Consider the following 20,794-nt stretch of genomic DNA (forward strand, 5'->3'; position numbering starts at 1 on the left):
TTCTTTATTATCTAATTTCTTTCCTCACCCAGTAAGCATGTTAAGTTTCATGACAGTGGAAACTTCTCTGTTTTGTTCATTACTACATTACTACAAATCTACAGGGTTTAGTGCTAAGCCACTATTAAAACCTGGCACATTATAAATGCCCAATAAATATTTGTTGAATGAATGAATTAATGAGGAAAATTATAATTATAGATATGCTGTGCTTTTATTATAATGTATGGGCTTCATTGATAAAAAGAATGTAAATATATTCTTATATGTAATATGGAGCAATACCTGCCATTTATACCTCATGGGGTTGGTAAAATGATACAATGAATTATGTTCATGAGTATTCTTTTTAAACTAAATCATTCATGATAATTTGTTAAGATTTCATTTTAATATTTCATTTATATTACAAAAGAAATTCAGTCTTATGACTAAAAAGTGCAAAGTACAAAAGGTTGGAAAGTGAAAAGAAATATCTTCTAGATTCTTTTCCCATCTCCTGCCAGAATTTGCATCCCTTAGGCAACTGCTATTAACATTTTCTTTTGTATGATTTCAGAACTTTTCTATGCACATAAACTACTCTTTAAAAAAACACTAATGAGCTCATATTTCATTATTAGTCAGCTTTTGTCACTTAACAATACATACATATCAGTTTAAAAGAATTCTAATGTGGTCTCTGAAATATTTGTCTAAAAGTATAAGTATCAAGATATATATGAAAATACCATAAAATATCATGGTATTAATAATTTATTATATTAATAATTATTAACCATTAATTTAAATGTAGTTAATATTATAATTAAATAATTAATATAAATTAAATACTATCAGATGGTATTCATTATATTTGATAGTATTTAATATATTATTGATATTATCATTTTTTCTCATGCTCTGAATGCTACCTTATTCTCTGTCAATTAAAGCTGGTATGCAGACTAGACCATATGTACTCTTGACCATTGAGTTTTATTTAGTATACTGTACTTCCTCTCTGTATTAACCAGAATACATTCTACCATGCAGCATGAGTGTTTTCTGAAACTAGTGCCACCCCGTGAAAGATCAAAAGGCAGTGTAGTGTAGTGATTAAATGAATGCACTCTGGGGCCAGACTGGGTTAAAATCCTGCCTTTACCACTTAAATGCTCCTTGATCTTTGGCAGGGTTGCTTAACTTCTTTGCTTGGCTTCTGTGTTTGTATTGATTAAAAGGGGTAATGATTGTCCTCCCTCATGGAATTCTTATGCGGATTAAGTGAGTTAACATTTGTAAAGTGCTAAACACAGAGTCAGTTCCAATCCTCCAAGATAGAGGTCCCAACCCCCAGGCCACGGACCAGTAGCGTCTGTGGCCTGTTAGGAACCGGGCTGCACAGCAGGAGGTGATCGGCAGGTGAGCCAGGGGAGCTTCTTCTGTATTTACAGCCACTCCCCATCGCTCACATTACCGCCTGAGCTCTGCCTCCTGTCAGGTCTGCGGCAGCATTAGATTCTCATAGGAGCACGAACCCTACTGTGAACTGCACATGTGAGGGATCTAGGTTGCGCGCTTCTTATGAGGATCTAATGCCTGATGATCTGAGGTGGAGCTGAGGCGGTGATGCTAGCGCTGGGGAGTGGCTGTAAATACAGATCATCATTAGCAGAGAGGTTTGACTGCACAGAGACCATAATAAATCAATTGCTTGCAGACGCATATCAGAACCCTATCAGTGAGTGGCAAGTGACAACAAGCTCAGGGCTCCCACTGATTCTGCATTATAATGAGATGTATAATTATTTTCATTATATATTACAATGTAATAATAATATAAATAAAGTGCACAATAAAGGTAATGTGCTTGAATCATCCCGAAACCATCCCCGGTCTGTGGAAAAAATGTCTTCCACAAAACTGGTCCCTGGTGCCAAAAAAGGTTGAGGACTGCTGCTCCAAGAAACAAATGCTAAAAAGGGATTAGACATACAAGGGACTTATTGGGGGAAAAGGTCTGTGAAGAATAAGGGGAAGAGAAGCAGGAGTAGGTGGCAAAACTTTCAGACTGCAGTGTTGATGTGACACCTGTGAAAGGGCAAGGCGAAGGAGGATTGGCTGGGAAGAGCCTCAGACCAATCACAGTACAGTTATAAGAAAGGGTCAGCCAGATCAACGGGAATTGTGAGCCAAAATTGCCTGTTAGAGGAATCCCACATCAGGCGGGAAAGGCTGGCATTAGTGTATCTGCTACTCAGTCATTGGCTGGGAGCAGTGGTTAAGGGGACAGGGAAGGGAACGTGGCCTCAGCATTCACAGTGCCGCAGCTGGGGACCATCCATCTGCTAATGGTCCCACAGCAGACTGTCTTGAAAGTGATCAGAGTAATGCATCTACAGCCCACACAGGGCCTGGCACATACTAATAAGTGTTGATAAATAATGAGGCATAAGAGTCTAGGGTGGGCTTCCCTGGTGGCGCAGTGGTTGAGAATCTGCCTGCCAACGCAGGGGACACGGGTTCAAGCCCTGGTCTGGGAAGATCCCACATGCCGCGGAGCAACTGGGCCCGTGAGCCACACCTACTGAGCCTGCACGTCTGGAGCCTGTGCTCCGCAACAAGAGAGGCCGCGACAGTGAGAGGCCCGCGCACCGCGATGAAGAGTGGCCCCCACTTGCCGCAACTAGAGAAAGCCCTCGCCCAGAAACGAAGACCCAACACAGCCATTAATTAATTAATTAATTAATAATTTTTTTAAAAAACATGCTAAACAAGAGATCAAATGGAAATTTAACAAAATGTTAATAACAGTTAAAAAAAAAAAAAGAGTCTAGGGCAATTCTGTCCAATAGAAATATAATGAGAATCACATATATAAATTTTAATTTTCTTATAGCCATATTTTTAAAGTAAAAATTAAACTTAATTTTCATAATGTTTGAATAATATAATTGAAAAACATCAATCTAATAGCCCTATATGAAACTCTAAATTTTGATAACAGAGAGAATATATTTTCTTTTCAGTTACTCAGAGAACTTTTACTGAAATTAACTTATATAAGACTACAGAGAAAAGATCAAAAAATTCGGGAAACTAGATGAAGAATAGCATAGTGGTTAGCCTGTCTTGGGTAAATCCCACCTCCACCCTTGGCTAGCTGACCATGGGCAGTTTTCCCTTGAACTTCCTCTTTTCAAAATATCACCAATTAGAACAAGAACGAGCCATAATGCTCCAGCAATGTCCTGGTGGCCCCTGTGGCAGCTAACAGTTAATTAATGCTTTAGTTGTGAGGAGGTCTCTTAAGAGGGAAGGTGGAGGGCAGGGGTAGAAGCCGGGGTGGCCACGGTAGCTGGGAGCTTTGCGGAGGTTGGTGGGGGAGAGGGTGGAGGGGGAGGAGGTAGGTGGCTCCAGGCAGCAGCTATTCACCAACCATCCTGGATGTATTTTAATATTTTAACAACTGGTGCAGCTTTATTACAACAATGTAACTGAGTAACTATCCTGGGCTAAGTGCTGTTCCTCTTCCTCTGCCAACTAGTTTTTCATTGTTTTAGTTTATTTCATTAGGTTTAGGGGGAGGAGCCATTGATGATCTAACATCATTGCTCCATCTTAACATGAAAGCTCTCAAGGAGATACTGTTAAACTTGAGTCACTAAAACCAGATCAACCCTCCTAACTGATCAACCAAGTCTTCAAGTCCTGTGCATGCTAACTCCTAAACTGATCTCAAATCCCTCTCTTCAACCCACTATCACAGCTTTGATATATGCCATCATCTTTTATTTTCCTGGAGTCTGCCGAGTTTATTTTTTTGTAACATCATTGTTGATATATAACTCATATACCGTACAGTATACCTACTTAAAGGGTACAATTCAATGGTTTGTAGTATATTCACAGAGTTGTGCAGCCAAATCAAATTTAGAGCATATTCATCACCCCAAACAGAAACCCCATATTCATTAGCAGTCACTCCCCATTTCCACCCAACCACCACTTTCCCCAGCTCTAAGCCACCACCAGTCTACTTTCTGCCTCTATGGTTTTGTGTAATCTGGATATTTCATATCATATAAATGGAATTTTTTTAACATCTTTATTGGAGTATAATTGCTTTACAATGGTGTGTTAGTTTCTGCTTTATAACAAAGTGAATCAGTTATACATATACATATGTTCCCATATCTCTTCCCTCTTGCGTCTCCCTCCCTCCCACCCTCCCTATCCCACCCCTCTAGGTAGTCACAAAGCACCGAGCTGATCTCCCTGTGCTATGCGGCTGCTTCCCACTAGCTATCTATTTTATGTTTGGTAGTGTATATATGTCCATGCCACTCTCACTTTGTCACAGCTTACCCTTCCCCCTCCCCATATCCTCAAGTCCATTCTCTAGTTAGGTCTGTGTCTTTATTCCCATCTTGCCCCTAGGTTCTTCATGACCATTTTAAATGGAATATTTTAATACATGGTCCTTTGTGACTAACTTCTTTTATTTAGCATAATGTATTCAAAGTCTGTACATGTTGTAGCATGTATCAGTACTTCATTTCTGTTTATTGCTGAGTCACATTCCATTTTATGAATATGTTTATCCATTCATCAGTTGATGGACATTTGTTCTGCTCTTTGGCTGTTTATGAGTAATGCTACTATCAACATTCACAAGTTTTTGCAGGGACGTAATGTTCTCATTTCCCCTGGGTACACACCTTGAAATGGAAATGCTTGTGATGTAGTATCTAAGAAACTGACTATTGCCCAATCCAGGGTAACCAATGTTTTTTATCTAAGAGTTTTATAGTTTTAGCTCATACATTTGTGTCTTTTATCCATTTTGAGTTAATTTTTATGTATGGTGTGGGATAGGGGGTCCAACTTCATTCCATAGCATGTGGATAGCCAGTTGTCCCAACACCATTTGTTGAAAAGACTATTCTTTCACCATTGAATGGTCTTGGCACCCTTGTCAAAAATCAGTTGGCCATAGATGTTCGAGGGGGGTTACTTTTCCCCTGACTTTTCAGTTCTATTCCATTGATCTGTGTGTCTCTCTTGATACCAATAGCACACTCTCATCATTACTTTAGTTTTGAAATTGGGAAGTATGAGTCTTCCAACTATGTTCTTTTTCAAGATTATTTTACCTATTCCGGGACCCTTGATTTTCCATATAAATTTTAAAATAAGCTTGTCAATTTCTATTAAAAAGTATGCTGGGATTTTGCAAGAGAATGCGTTAAATCTGTAGAACAAATTGGGGAGTATTGCCCTTTTAACAATATTAAGCCTTCCAGCCCATGAACATGGGAAGTCTTGTCATTTATTTGGGTCTTCTCAATTTTTTTCAGCAATGTTTTATAGTTTTCAAATTCTAAGTTTTGCACCTCTTTTATTAAATTTATTCTTAAGTATTTATTCTTTTTGATGCTAATGTGAATGGAATTGTTTTCTTAATATCATTTTTGTTTTGTTCATTTCTGCTGTATAGAATTACAGTAGAGTTTGGTATTTATCTGTATCCTGCAGCTTTGCTGAATGTGTTTATTAGTTCTAAAAATTACTAGATAATTTTTAGAGAATTCCTGAGGATTTTTTGTGTACAAGATTATGTGATCTACAAGTAGAGATAGTTTTACTTCTTTGTTTCCAATTTGGATGCCTTCTATTTAATTCTCTCACCTAATTTCCCTGGCTAGACCTCCAGTACAATGTTGAATAGAAGTGGCAAGAGTAGATATCCTTGTCTTGTTCCTGTTCTTAGGGGGGAAGCATTTAGTCTTTTATTATTAGTATGATGTGAGTGTGGGTTTTTCATAGATGCCCTTTATAAGGTTGAGGAAGTTTCCTTCTGTTCCTAGGTGGTTGTGTATCCTGAAAGAATGTTTAATTTTATCACATGCTTTTTCTGCATTTATTAAGATGATCAAGTAGTCTCTGTCCTTTATTCTATTGATATCATTTATTAATTGATTTTTGAATGTTAAACCAACCTTACATACTGCTCACCATATGACAGGCCAGTAAACCTAGAGATGAATTGTTGGGGCACAGAATAGTGACTTTATTTTGAAAGCCAGAAGACCGAGAAGATGGTGGACTAGTGCCCCAAAGAGCCGTCTTGCCTGGGTTTGGATGCTAGTTTCTTTTATAAACAAAGAGGGGGAGATGAGGAGGTAAAGTAAAAAAGGTAATACACAATAAGTTGTTGCAATATTTCCTGGTTCCAGGTAGACTCCGGAGGAGATGTGGTAATTTCTTCTTTCCTGCAGCAATTCACAGGTGAGCCTGGTCAGGATGTTTCCTGTGAGCTTAAACAAAGGTATTTTTGCTTGACGTTCAGGCATGGGAGGCAGGGTACCTGGAAATGGGCCATTATGTATACTTTAAGCTGTAGGCAACATCCCTTTAGTGATTAACTTGTATTATAGCAAAAGCAATACAATACAAAGGTTAAAGTAAAAGAAACAGATCCAATATGGAGTCAGATCTGTTATTCCCTATTAATGGTGTTTAGTTTTTTTTGTATATTGCTAGATTCAGCTTGCTAGTGTTTTGTTGAGGATTTTTATATCTGTATTCATAAGAGATACTGGTCTATAGTTTTCTTGTGATGTCTTTATGTCATTTTGTTATCAGGATAATACTAGTTTCATAGAATGAGTTGAGCAGTGTTCCCTCCTTTTCTATTATTGGAAGTATTCGTGAAGAATTTCTCTTGTCTTCTTTAAATGTTTGGTAGAATTCTGCAGTAAAGTCATCTGGGGCTGGGCTTTTCTTTGTGGATCTCCAATCTCTTGTAGATTTATTCAGATTTTCTATTTCTTCTTGAATCCGTTTTGGTAGTTTGTGTCTTTCTAGGAATATGTCTATTTCATCTAAGTTATCTAATTTGTTGGCCTACAAGTGGTCATAGTATTCCCTTATAATCCTTTTTATATTTGTAAGGTCAATATTAATGTCTCTTCTTTCATTCCTAATTTTAGCAATGTGAGTCTTCTCTCTTTTTTCTTGATAAGTTCAGCTAAAGGTTTGTCAATTTCATTGAGCTTTTCAAAGAACAGACTTTTAGTTTTGTTGGTTTTCTCTATTGTTTTTTTATTCTCTCTTTCATTGTTTTTTTCTTTTTGCATGATTTGGATTTAGTGTGCTTTCCCTCTCCCCCTAAAGTATTTTAAAGTAGAAGACTAGGTTATTGATTTGCAATGTTCTTCTTTTCTTAATGTAGGTTTTGAACCGCTGAGTTTCCTCTAAACACTTCTTCAGCTGCATCCCATAACTTTTGTCATGTTTGTTATGTTGTGGCCCTCATTTCATTCATGTCAAAGTATTTACTAATTTCTCTTTTGATATACTCTTTGTCTGTTATTTAGAAGTGTGTTGTTTATTTCCATATATTTGTGAATTTCCCAAATTTCTTTGTTATTAATTCCTAATTTCACTCTATTGTGATCAAAGAGTATACTTTCTGTGATTTCAGTTCTTTCTAATTTATTGACACTTGGTTTATGACCTAGCATATGGTCTATTCCAGAGAATGTTCCAACCCTTGAGAAGAATTTGCATTTTTCTGTTGTTGGGCAGAGTGCTCTATAGATGTCTATTAGGTCTAGGTGGTGTATAATGTTGTTCAAGTCTTTTAATTCCTTGCTGACCTTCTGCCTAAGTGTTCTATTATTGATAGTGGGGTATAGAAGTGTCCAACTATTGTCCCTTCAATTCTGATAGTTTGTATTTCATGTATTTTGGGGCTCTGTTTTATATATCTTAATAATTGTTGTATATTTCTGATGGATTGACTCTTATAAAACTTCCCTCTTTATATCTAGCAACATTCTTTGTTTTACAGTCTATTTTGTCAAATATTAGTAGAGCCACTTGCTATGATTTTGTTAAATTAACACGTGTTATTAGAGCCCTGGGGTGTCAGATGGATAGCTGCCTTCCGACAAAAGACCACAAAAGACCACCAGGGAAATTGAATAGAGAAGTTTATTACTCACAAGTCCTGAAGGAAGTATACAGCATGCCTTGAGGGCCCACGCAAGGAGGGTGAGGCAGGGTGCAGGCAGAGAGAAGCAGGACTTGGGGCACATGCCTTTCTTAGGGTCAGTGGGTGGAGTGCTTTGGGGTTCCTGGGCAATTCAAACCAAAAAGAGCAGGGTTTTAGTAAGCTTCTCAGGGGTCTTATCTAAGGGGTGCACAGAGCAAAGCCCCTGAGAGGATGAGGGGGACAGTTTATCACAAGGGCCACTGGGGGAGTCATATCAGGAACCTACATTTACTTGTGACCCTCGGGGCTGTTATCTAGGGCATACACTCACAGGAGGGGCTAGAGTTAGTTCAATGCCCCTGCAGGCTGCTGGGTCACACAGAACGTATGCCGAGGCAGCAATATTATAGCGTAACTTAGCTAAACTGTCCGAGAACTACACTGACAGTAAGATAACATCCTCAAATGGTCTCACAGCTCTTTAAGCCAAGATTAGGAAGATTAATTATTCTCCTCTCCCATTTGGATACAGCAAGGCAAAAGTAAGGATCATTCTAAATGTATGAGGTTGGCTTTAAAATTTAACTTTAAAGACGCTTATTAAATATTTTATAATGTTCATGCATAAAATATTTAAACCCAGCTAGAGAAAATTGTAGCTTTGCAAAGGGATACTATCATGTGAAACCCTAAATTAGAGTTAATAAATGAAGATTTGGCCATCTGAAGGGTTACTAATCACTGACATAATTACTTGCCAAGTTGCAGAGTATTTGTAGCTCAAGGTTAGCTTAATGTATGTTATTGCACTTGTCCAAAAGGCACAGGAAAGCTAAAGCTATAGACACCAGAGTTAAATTCGGAAGTCTGGCCAATTTTAGGAGGAGAAAGAGATGTGTGTTCACTTAGCATTAAAATCTCTGACACAAGTAGCAGCTCTTCCCATACAGATGGCTCAAGGCATAGAAGAGGTCATAAATGATGCAGAGTCAGGACAACAAGAAATACTTGAACTGAACCAGGACAGAGATGGTTATCTGAGCACACCATGGGTCTCACAGTTTCCCTGCCCATGAGAGTTGGCAGTTAATATAGAGCAACATTGCATCTTAACTTATTTTTACGTATTATATTAATTATAGTAGGTTAAGTATCAAATTTTATATATGTACACTGATATACCATACTTAGACATGTAAATGTCTCTGAAATTCAATAATTATGGAAAATGACCCCTTAATTGTTGTTATGGACTGAGTGTGTCTCCCTAAAGTTCATGTGTTAAAGCACTAAGCACCACTACCCCCTCCCTGTCCCATGCAATGGTATTAAGAGGTGGGGCCTTTGTGAAATAATTTGGTTTAAATGAGGTCATGGGGATGGAACCCCCTTGATGGAATTAGTACCCTTATAGGAAGAGGAAGAGAGACCAGAGCTTGTTTTCTCTGCCATTTGAGGGTAACAGCAAGAAGGCAGCTATCTGCAAACCAGGAGGAGGACCCTCACCAAGAACCCAAACTGCTGGCACCTTGATCTTAGACTTCCCAACCTCTGGAACTGTGAGAAATAAATGTCTATTATTTAAACCACTAAGTCTGTGGTGTTTTGTTACAGCAGCCTGAATAGACAAGGACTGTCATTTTTAAAAAATTAAAGGCAGCAAGTCAATATGCTTTTGGTTTTTTGTTTGTTTGTTTTAATTTATTTATTTATTCATTTTTGGCTGCGTTGGGTCTTCGTTGCTGCGCGTGGACTTTCTCTAGTTGCGGTGAGCGGGGGCTACTCTTCGTTGCAGTGTGTGGGCTTCTCATTGCAGTGGCTTCTCTTGTTGCGGAGCACGGGCTCTAGGCACACAGGCTTCAGTAGTTGTGGCTTGCGGGCTCTAGAGCACATGCTTAGTAGTTGTGGCACACGGGCTTAGTTGCTCCGCGGCATGTGGGATCTTCCCGGACCAGGGCTCGAACCTGTGTCCCCTGCATTATCAGGCGGATTCTTAACCACTGCACCACCAGGGAAGTCCCTGCTTTTGTTTTTTAATATTTCCATTCTAAATAATATTTGGACCCAATAGCATAGGAGTATCTGTTTTTACAAAAGCCTAATATATTACTTATCTATTGCTTCCTCAAATTACTTCAAGTTTAGTAACTTAAAAGCAATACACATGATCTCTCACAGTTTCTGTGTATCAGGAATTCAGAAGTGGCTAAATTCCTGGTGATTCTGGCTCAGAGTCTTTCATGAGGTTATTGATAAGATGTTGATCATAGTGCCGTCATCTGAAGGTTTAACTGGTACTGGAGGATCCACTTCTCAAGTGGCTGTCATGTGCTGGCAAGTTGGTGCTGACTGGTGGGATACTCCAGCACCTTTCCACGTAGGTCTCTCCATAGACTGCTTGAGGTCTTCATGACTCCAAGAAAGCAAGCCAGAAGCAGTGATGCCTTTTATGACCTAGCCTCAGAGGCCACTCGCCATCAGTCACTTCTGCAATATCCTACTGGTCTCAAAGGTCAGACCTATTAATTGTGGTAGAGGATCATACAAGAGTGTGATACACATAGACAAGGATCACTGGGGGCCATTGTGGAGTCTGGCTACCATACCTAATAGATCCATTTTAATGGTCACGATGGCTTAGGTCTGGTGGCTAAGAACCTGGTTCTGGTGTTGGGTAGACAAGCATTCCAGTTTTAATTGCACTACCTACTTACTCTTTCTAATCCTCTGTTTCCTCATCTGTTGTATGGAAATGGTAGATCCATCTCACAGGTTTGCTGTAAGCATTAAGTGAGTTAATGGACACAGAATAATCCTTTCTGTCAGATCATGTCATTTCGTAACTTAAAATCCTCCAGTGGCTTCCCATCAGACTTAGAATTCAACTGGTCTACCAGATCCAGACCTAGCTACTAACTGACTTAGACACTACTACTACTGTTACCACTATCACTACTACTACTACTACTACTACCACCTCCACAACCAGCACCACTACCTAACCTAGCTCTGATATGGTTTCTTCTCACCGTCTCCCTTCCTCACTCCACTCTATCCCCTGGCCTCTTTTCTGTTCAACCATACTAAGTTCTCTCCTACCTCAGAGCCTTTACCCTTGCTGTTCCCTCTACCTGGAACATCCTTTCCCTGTATGTTTTCATGGATCATTTGCCCACTTCATTCAGGTCTCTGCCTGAATGTTACCTCCTCAGAGACCTTCCCTAGCCATTCCTTTCATCCCTTTATCCCTCTTTGTTTTTCTGTTTATAGCCCTTATCACTACTTGACATTTTATTATATATTTGTTTGCCTATTTTGATTTTTGTGGCTCTCCTTCATTAGTATGTGAGTTCCATGAAGACTATGTCTCATTCACCACCTTATCCTTAGTGCTTAGAAGTATGCCTGGCTTATAGTACACGTTTCATAAATATTTGTTTGAAAATTAAAGAATGCATGCAAATTACTCAGCACATTGCTTGACCCACAGCATCATGAGGAGTTCAGTAAATCTTACCTGACTTCAACCTCATCGTCATCTACATCCTTCCCATCTTCCCCAACCACCCTAATATCTCACATGTATATGGTGCTTTACAGTTCTCAAATTCTTTTGTCGTTTATAGAGAGTAGGTAATAATACTTTAAAGCAAAGCTGTAATTGTGTAGCTATAATTGAAATGCTCTGACAAGTAATGAAACTGGAAAGTGCAGGGGGAGGATTTGTCTCCTATAAACAGCTTATTTTTTCAAATGGCCCTGCCTGAAAATTGGTCTTTTCCCACCAAATGAGCAGGCTTTCCTCAGGACAGATCAATGTATTATAAACTGGTCATTTTAAGTTCATTTAAGACTTGACTCTTAAAAGAGTCTTTAATGGTTGAGCAGTACCCTGGATCTTTCCAGGCCAAACTCTGAAGCAGAGGATCATGTCTTATGACTTTTCAACTTTTGGAATTCTCCTGGAAGGTTATTCATTTCTTCCACACGCTCACTATCCCTCTGTCTACACCCACTGTCCCTAGCAAATCAGATCCCCATGCTGGCCTGCTTGCCAGTCTGGTGCCTTCACATAAATTAGGAAAAGGAAACCTTTCCTCCTGCAGGGGCCTTGACTTGGCAGAGATAGCGGCTGGGGCACAGGGCACTGTCTACAGAATACAAGATGAATTTGAGCCTCACTTACCCCTTGGCTGGAGGCCCTGGAGGACAGTGGCGGGCAGTGGAAGTCTCTGCTTCCTTTGTGCTGCCCACAGGCCGCCCATCTCCGCTGTCATCCTAGGAGATGACTATCCTGCTGAATCCTATTGAGTAGAACAAGTCTTGGCTGAGTCTAGTCCAGTGCGGACTGTGTAGCAAGGTGCTTAAGAGTCAGGGTTCTAAAGTCAGATTCCTGGCCTTGAATCCTCCCTCTACCAATTAGTGATCTGAGACCTTAGGCAAGTTATACAATCTCTCTGTGCCTCAGTCTTGGGCTATTGTGAGGCTCATGTGAGTTAATATATGTAATGTGTACTGAATACACGTTATTTATTGATGCAGAGTGGCCCAGAAAACCTAGGAGCATTGTCCAAATAGTGCATCCTTGTGCATTTTTGAGCAACTGGATGAAAATATAGTAACGTCTAAGAATGCTTCATTTTGATGCCTTCCACTCACCCTTTCTGGAGTCAGAGACTGGCGCTGTCATTCAGCTAGCATTTGAACACTTCCTGTGCACAGTGGTGGACAAACACATTTAAAGAGATAACCCCCAACTTCAAATTATGTTCCCTAATTCTCAAAAAGTGAATCAAACTAAGAGAACACTATTGTTCTAAAACAAACGTGACCATATCAGGAAGCATGGCATATTCTTGTTTACTGGCATGGACTCATGCTTTAGAGATAGATCATCTTTCAATTCAAGCTCCCTCACTTATTGGTTGTGTGACCTCAAGTAAGTTATTTGACTTCCACAAGCCTCAGTTTTCCACTAAGTAAAATGAGGGGGGAAAAGTTTCAAGGGTTACTGTAAGGGTTGAAATAATATTTAGAACGAAAGGGGTCTGGTACACAGGAGATAATTATTCAGTGGTAGCTTTTGTCCTTATCAATCATCTAATTTCCATTGTAAACATCTGTGATGGCTTCTAATATCCCACAGGTGAAAGTCCAGATACATCCCATTCCAGGCCTTTGGGAATCTGGCCTCACCTGCCTTTCTACACACTACTTTCACCATGAACCTTACAGCCCAAACACATGGAACTACTTACAGGTTACAGAGCCTGCCGTCACACATACCCTGCCTTTGCTTCCAAGGTCCCCTCTGTCTAGATGACCCTTCTTGCTTCTTTTGCCGGTGAACTTTCATTCTTGTGTAAAACAGATACATTTAGTTTAAAGAATAATAAAAATAAACATGTTCTTACCCCCAGTTTAAGAAATAGAAATAGAAGGCACCTGAGCACTCCACACTTTTAAAAAAAAATCAGCACTTGTGATATTTGTATTTTAAAAGCATAGAAGATGAAATCCTTATGTTTATGTACCACCTCTACCGTGAAGACACCAGGGAACTTACTTGTGGCCTAAAAGCCATAAAGGCTCCCTCCCCGTCACTCTGCAGAGATGCTGTTAGCAATTAAATATTGAAATACAATTTGATTAATATAATATTATGAAGAAAAAATAATGTTAAATTTAAGCAGTTTTTTGCTACCATGTATTACTTCTTTAGAAAATCTACAGCATGATTCCTTTGCTAAAATAAATATGGTGGCTTTTGTGGGGAGATTTGAGGGTGTCTTTTTATGTTTTCCTTGACTGGTCATAAGGAGCCACTAGGTGGCAGAGGACGTGTCTTTAGATTACGGTGAGAAAACATGAAAATATTTTCAGCTGGAAACAGGTTTTGGAAAACATAAAAAGCATCACTTCAGGGCTTCCCTGGTGGCACAGTGGTTAAGAATCCGCCTGCCAATGCAGGGGACACAGGTTCGAGCCCTGGTCGGGGAAGATCCCACGTGCTGCAGAGCAACTAAGCCCGTGCACCACAACTACTGAGCCTGCGCTCTAGAGCCCACGAGCCACAACTACTGAGCCCGTGAGCCTAGAGCCTGTGCTCCACAACAAGAGAAGCCACCGCAATGAGAAGCCCGCGCACCGCAACACCTGCGCACCGCAGCAGAGTAGCGCCTGCTCGCCACAACTAGAGAAAGCCCGCGCACAGCAACAAAGACCCAACACAGCCAAAAATAATAAATAAATAAAAATAAATAAATTTATTAAAAAAAAAAAAGCACCACTTCATAGGTTAACGTGTTGTACTAGTATCCCATGGCCCTGCAGTTAGCAATTTTGGCCTATTGCCTATGTTGTAGTAACAATATCAACAATATCAAGACCACAGTATTTATTGTACGATAACTGTGTATGAGGCACCAGATGAAGAGGTGTCCAGATATTATGCTGTTTAATTTTCACAGCATCCAGAGGAAGCAAACACTGTTAATCACCTTTTTGCAGATGAGAAATCAGTCTTGAAAAGAGAAGAAACAATATGCCCAGGACATTGATAAGCAGCAGAAGCCAGATTCAAACCAGGTCTGTCAGATCTTAGAGCCTGGGGGATTAACAACTTCACTCCACCGACTCTCAGAACTGGGAGAACATTTAATTTTTTTTGGAAGGATTAACCACTGTATGATATCATGTTTTAGAAGTCATGTTAATATCTGTGAGCTTAGTCCTTAAAGGCCTTATCAGATAAAGAGTTTATTAAGGCCTTAACAGGTGTGTGGGCCCAACCTCTTATCTCTTTCCCCATTTAGTGACCATTTGAACCCAATTCCTAATCATCATGTTTAATCCATTCCCTCAAAATCTTCTTTCCATTGTGCCTATATGTCAAAAAAAGGCAATTTATGAATGAAAGCCAAATTTTCCCCAGTATTTTGAAGATCTTTCTCTAGTCAAAAAATTTTAAGTTCCTTTCAACAGTGTAATTGGCAAGAATAATATTATAATGGTGTCAGTATACACATGTAGATAGTAAAGTGAAATCAAACATCATTAAAAAATTAGTTTTTGCAATCCAATGTGCTCATCTTCAGAAAATGATACCATGTTCTAAAGCCTCAAAGTAACAAGACATCCATCATAGCAAAGAAGCATTTTTCTTTATTTCCTAAAAACACTGAATAACAGTCTTAAAGGTATAATGGGAAAAGTGAGAGATTATGGAGACAATACTGGTTAATGTTAAGCTCTGTGGCAGTGTGTGACTGTTTTATAAATCTGAAATGGGGCAGTGATCATTTAGAAATATCTCAGGGCTACGTGATTCATAGGGCTGGTCCTTCTTCTAATTGATAAAGTTTTCCTTAGTGTCTTTATACTTGTTTCCTTTCTATTTTTTTACTTTGGGGAAAAAAAAAAGGCAGAGGGGTGGAGGGAGTGAGGTGATAACCTATACTTGCATAGATGTTAATTGAATAAGAGAGTGTCTCCAAATGTTCATGTTCCTGGATGTGAAGGTGGGAGTGTAGGCTAATAGAAGGAAGCTTAAATCTCATATGTCTTTACTTGTTATGACATTGTCCTCAAATCATCTAGATTGAATGATATCTTACACTACCTTCATATTATGCTTTATAGTTGAGAAGGTGCTTTCAAAAACATCAGCTTATCCTTTGAAATAGAGAGAAGTGCACAGACTAGAATGGCGATGGGTGGTTCATTAGATGTTGATAGTTTGTTGGATGTTAACTGTGATGCTTATTTGTATTATTATTGTTTAAACTAGATTGTAGTGTTTTTATTTTTGTTTTGAATATCAAATGATAATAGGCAAAATTTTTTTAAAATACTCCTTTCTTTAGTTTCCTTTTAAATATTCAATCTTTATTTTGGTCAAACTTAAATGTCTAATATGGCTGTACATTATTTTTTTCCAGCAGGTTTTTGTTTTAGTTTTCTTTTTTCTTTTTTAAAATATTATTGAAGTATGGTTGATTTACAGTGTTGTGTTAATTTCTGCTGTACTGCATAGGGACTCAGTTATATATATATATTCTTTTTCATATTCTTTTCCATTATGGTTTGTCACAGGATATATTTTTTTTCATATATAAATTTATTTATTTATTTATTTATTTTTGGCTGAGTTGGGTCTTTCTTGCTATGCGTGGGCTTTCTCTAGTTGTGGCGAGCAGGGGCTACTCTTCGTTGCGGTGGACAGGCTTCTCATTGCGGTGGCTTCTCTTGTTGCGGAGCACGGGCTCTAGGCGCGTGGGCTTCAGTAGTTGTGGCTTGCGGACTCTAGAGCACAAGCTCAGTAGTTGTGGCACACAGGCTTAGTTGCTCCATGCATGTGGGATCTTCCCAGACCAGGGCTTGAACCTGTGTCCCCTGCATTGGCAGGCGGATTCTTAACCACTGTGCCACCAGGGAAGCCCTGTCACAGGATATTGAATATAGTTCCCTGTGCTGTACAGTAGGACCTTGTTGTTTATCGATCCTATACATAATAATTAGCCTCTGCTAATCCCAAACTCCCAATCCTTCCCTCCTCTACCCTCCCCTCCTTGGCAACCACAAGTCTGTTCTCTATGTCTGTGAGTCTGTTTCTATTTCTTAGGTCAGTTCACTTGTGTCATATTTTAGATTCCACAGATAAATGACATGATATGGTATTTGTCTTTCTCTTTCTGACTTACTTCGCTTTGTATGATAGTCTCTAAGTCCATCCATGGTGCTGCAAATGGCATTATTTCATACTTTTTTATGGCTGAGTAATATTCCATTACCACGTCTTCTTTATCCATTCATCTGTCGATGGACGTTTAGCTTGTTTCCATGTCTTGGCTATTGTAAATAGTGCTGCTATGAACATAGGGGTGCATGTATCTTTTCAAATTATAGTTTTGTCTGGGTATATACCCAGGAGTGGAATTGCTGTATCATATGGCAACTCTATTTTTAGTTTTGGGGTTTCTTAATATTTATTTATTTATTTATTTGGCTGCACTGGGTCTTAGTTGCAGGAGGAGGGATCTTTGTTGCCCACATGCGGGCTCCCTTAGTTGTGGCATGTGGGCTCTTAGTTGTGGCATGTGGGATCTAGTTCCCTGACCAGGGATCGAACCCGGGCCACCTGCATTGGAAGCGCAGAGTCTTAAACACTGTACCACCAGCGAGGTCCCTCTACTTTTATCTTTTTGAGGAATCTCCATACCATTTTCCATAGTGGCTGCACCAATTTACATTCCCACCAACAGTGTAGGAGGGTCCCCTTTTCTCCACACCCTCTCCAGCATTTGCTATCTGTAGATTTTTTAATGATGGCTATTCTGACTGGTGTGAGGTGGTACCTCATTGTAATTTTGATGTGCATTTCTCTAATAATTAGCGATGTTGAGCATTTTTTCATGTGCCTCTTGGCCATCTGTATGTCTTCTTGGGAGAAGTGTCTGTTTAGGTCTTCTGCCCTTTTTCTGATTGGTTTGTTTGCTTTGTTGTTGTTGAGTTGTATTAGCTGTTTGTATATTTTGGAAATAAAGCCCTTGTCAGTCGCATTGTTTGCAAATATTTTCTCCCAGTCTGTACGTTGTCTTTTCATTTTGTTTATGGTTTCCTTCGCTGTGCAAAAGCTTATAAGTTTGGATTAGGTCCCATTTGTTTATTTTTGCTTTTGTTTCTATTGCCTTGGGAGACTGACCTTAGAAAACACTGGTACGATTTATGTCAGACAATGTTTTGCCTGTGTTCTCTTCTAGGAGTTTTATGGTGCCTTGTCTTATAGTTAAGTCTTTAAGTCATTTTGAGTTTATTTTTGTGTATGGTTTGAGGGTGTGTTCTAACTTCATTGATTAACATATGGCCATCCAGCTTTCCCAACACCACTTGTTGAAGAGACTGTCTTTTCCCCATTGTATATTCTTGCCTCCTTTGTTGAAGATTAATTGTCCATAGGTATGTGGGTTTATTTCTGGGCTCTCTGTTCTGTTCCACTGATCACTACGTCTGTTTTTGTATGGCTGTACATATTTAACGTGCCAATAAGTTGTGCATGTATATAATTTAAAACTTTTCTAAAAACAAAACAAAATAAGTAAAACTTTCAAGAATCCAATTTCTTAAAAATTTGGGAGTAAAAGTTGCTATCACACTGATTGTAAATTTTACTGACAAGCAGTTTTTAATATTATTATTTCCTTAGGCTAAAGAAATAAACAGAAGTAGGTTAGGGATTAGCAATTTAAAGCTATTAAGTGTCACTTTAATGATTAATTGGTTTTTTCATAAATGGTTTACTAGCTCCTTTTTTTCTATTGTTTTGTAAAGAAGTTATATTTACCTATAACAATTTTGAGAGACTTTTTGTCAAAAGAGATCTCTCTTCTAACTTTACAATTTAAAATGCTGTACATTTAGAATGTAATTATCCTATATAATATTATTTTAGCCTACTTATTTCTTCTAGCTGTTGGGTAATATTCTGTTTATCCGTTCATTGTTTAGGAAGAGATTACTGCCTGTATTTTTATGTTTTGCATGATTTGTATATGTATTGTTATGCAACAAAACCACTAAAAGTCAGATGTTTTATATATTTGTACCTTTCTCCCCTTCTCTGAGCCTTTGTAACACTTTTTGTTTTCTTACTAAAAATAGCTACTTTTTGGTATCTAAGCATCAAGGGTCATCACTCCACTGAAAATGGTAGTGTAGTTTTAACAAAAAGGGGGCAGCCTTGACAAAGGCATCAAGGAGAAACAATTTCATATTGTATAAAACTGCTTCCCCTTCCCCATTGTACTAGAGTAAATAAGGCTAGCTGCTGTGACAGTCAAATCTCAAAATGTCAGTGGCTTAACACAATAAAAGTTTATTTTTGCTCTACTGTCAAGTCTAATGAGGGTGTTCTGGGCTGGAGGACAGCTTTCACTGTGGTCATTCAGGGTCTCCTTCCCCCATATGACTCTAATTTGCTAGGATCTCAGACTTCTCTGTTGGATCCCCTGCATCCAACTGGCAAATAGGGACTGAGAAGACACAGAGGATCACATAGAAAGTTTGCATGACAGGCCTGGAAATGGTCAACGTGGTTTGCCCTTGTTTCGTTGATCATAACTCACTCATGTACAAGGGAGTCAGGGAACTGTGATTTAGCCGTGTGACCAGGAGGTAAAGGAAAAGGTTTTGTTGAACATGTAGTAGTCCTTGCTGAGCTAGTGAATTCTGTTACTGAGAGGTCTCAAATGTTACATGGCTCTGGAAGGCTTGAAAGCAGACAGTGGTTATGGATGGGCATGAAAGAGGAAAAATGAACACGCAGTAGCTGAAGCGGGGGCTCAGATTTACCTGTGTCCTCTGAGGGCACTTCCCAGATGCCACAATGAGAGCTCTACTGCCATCTTTCCAGCTCTCCTTTGAATTCACTTTCCATTGCCTTTAGCATGACCTGGCCTCCACCTCTGTCAGCCAGAGAACTCATAATCAATCAATGTGGCCAATATTCATTAGTAGAATGAAAACTGAAAACCTGAATAAGAAAATTAATGAGGCTATAGGCTCATTAAGCAAATGTATTAGTGAATAGTTTAGTGATATCTGAACTAGATTACGATGTTGTTTTTATCCTTATGCTATGAAGGACACTTGTGCCCAGCACTGAATTTGGTAATTGGGTTGTTTGGTTATTGAAAGTTACATTCAAGTGTATTGATCACCTTTTTAATCTTTGAAGCTGACTGAATGTAAATTTGATTTGATGGTTTAAATTTGAATATGTCGTAAAAGGGCCTTAACCCCTTTTATAGAGATTAAGAGAAACCTCTTCCCGTTAACTTGTTTTATTTTTGTTACCATGGAGACCACAAGAGGCACAATCTTCATAAATTCATAATGCAGATGAATTAGCCTCCAAGTAATGAATGTTTTTATACATTTATTCACTTCAAATAATGTTTGAAGTGATTTACATTTATGTCAAAAATGAATATGGATTTTTTTTTACTTTCTTGAGATTCATAAATATGCAGTCTAGGATCATAGGTTATGAATATAAATTAATTCACTGAGATACCCACTTTATGAGTCTAAGTTATTAATTAGTTCATCACAAAATGCCATAGCTGGGCTTCCCTGGTGGCGCAGTGGTTGAGAATCTGCCTGCCAATGCAGGGGACATGGGTTCGAGCCCTGGTCTGGGAAGATCCCACATGCCACGGAGCAACTGGGCCCGTGAGCCACAATTACTGAGCCTGCGCGTCTGGAGCCTGTGCTCCGCAACAAGAGAGGCCGCAATGGTGAGAGGCCCGCGCACCGCGATGAAGAGTGGTCCCCACTTGCCGCAACTAGAGAAAGCCCTCGCACAGAAACGAAGACCCAACACAGTCATAAATAAATAAATAAATAAATAAAGAACGTGAATTTCTAAAAAAAAAAAACAAAATGCCATAGCAAAAAGCAGTTTAATGATATAAATTGCTTTTATCAACTACAGATCATTAAAATGTACAGTTATAATGGAAAGAAAATCTTATACATAATATCAAGCTTTACATTAATACTCTATTCTAAAGTATCTAGTATTCTATAGGATATATATTTTCTGTTCTAAATTTTGGAATAATAATTATTATTTCAAAATATATGCATAAAATGGGAATCACCAAAAGTCATGAGCGAAAGTAATTTGCTGCTGTCAGTTTAGTGTTAGTAATGGTTATGACCAGCAATATTTACTTAATTCTTATAACAAACTCTTTGCTTGAATGGTAACATTTCCTCCCTCACCCCTAAATAATTGTGTCTTTCTCA

General features: G+C 38.8%; 1 long non-coding RNA gene across 1 annotated transcript in view; it reads left to right on the forward strand.

Moving 5' to 3' along the window:
- LOC309625408 overlaps window positions 1-20,794 on the forward strand; it is a 98,819-nt gene that overhangs the window by 2,718 nt on the left and 75,307 nt on the right. The window contains exon 2 of the long non-coding RNA XR_014242503.1: window positions 6,222-6,273. This is a non-coding gene — a long non-coding RNA (uncharacterized lncRNA). The remainder of the gene's footprint in view (window positions 1-6,221; window positions 6,274-20,794) is intronic.

The sequence above is a fragment of the Balaenoptera borealis genome (assembly GCF_965194805.1).
Source record: "Balaenoptera borealis genome assembly, chromosome: 3".
NCBI classification, from domain to species: Eukaryota; Metazoa; Chordata; class Mammalia; order Artiodactyla; family Balaenopteridae; genus Balaenoptera; species Balaenoptera borealis.